The sequence below is a fragment of the Penaeus monodon genome, chromosome 28 (genome assembly GCF_015228065.2).
Source record: "Penaeus monodon isolate SGIC_2016 chromosome 28, NSTDA_Pmon_1, whole genome shotgun sequence".
Classification (NCBI taxonomy): Eukaryota; Metazoa; Arthropoda; class Malacostraca; order Decapoda; family Penaeidae; genus Penaeus; species Penaeus monodon.
The window spans coordinates 1,184,438-1,184,640 of NC_051413.1; the positions used below are offsets into that span (position 1 = coordinate 1,184,438).

Here is a 203-nt window from a genome sequence, read left to right on the forward strand (position 1 = left end):
CCAAATGAGAGCTGACAGTAACAGAGAAGAAAGAGGTGACAAACTGAGAAGAGAGCGAGAAGAAATGACTGTATGAGAGCAAGAGAGAGGGGGAAAAATGAGTGGCAATTCAGTAACTACCCTATCGAGCTGCTTGATTGCTCATTCACTTACTGACATACACTCACTGACTCACTTATTATTAGTTAATGAAGGAACGAGAG

The 203-nt window shown here is 41.9% G+C and overlaps 1 protein-coding gene across 1 annotated transcript in view; it reads left to right on the top strand.

Moving 5' to 3' along the window:
• LOC119591263 (ectonucleoside triphosphate diphosphohydrolase 5-like) overlaps window positions 1-203 on the top strand; it is a gene marked incomplete in the record, with an annotated part of 23,392 nt that overhangs the window by 614 nt on the left and 22,575 nt on the right.